We start from the raw sequence: 310 nt of genomic DNA, 5'->3' as shown, positions 1-310 counted from the left end.
ACCTCTGCCACTGAGCTTCTGTGGGACCCTGGGCATGTCACCTGGTGTCCCTACGGTGGCAGAGGCAGCAGGGGAGAGCTGAGGGTGCCACGGGCTCCAGCAAGACCATCCGAGGGCAGCGTGCCGCTCCACCCTGATGGCTCGGGGTCCCCCACCCCAAACGGAAGGCGCGCTGGGCGGGCTGACCCTTGCACGAACCTCCTCCTCGTCTGTTTTTCCACCAGAGCTGGGCTGGAGCTGGCCCCCGCCTGCTGCAGATGTCTGGCAGGAGCCCAGGGGCAGGAGGCCAGCGATGTCAGTGCTTCCAGCC

This window comes from Pterocles gutturalis, unplaced genomic scaffold (genome assembly GCF_000699245.1).
Source record: "Pterocles gutturalis isolate BGI_N339 unplaced genomic scaffold, ASM69924v1 scaffold27235, whole genome shotgun sequence".
NCBI lineage: Eukaryota > Metazoa > Chordata > Aves > Pterocliformes > Pteroclidae > Pterocles > Pterocles gutturalis.
Note: the sequence above shows the minus strand (reverse complement) of the source record.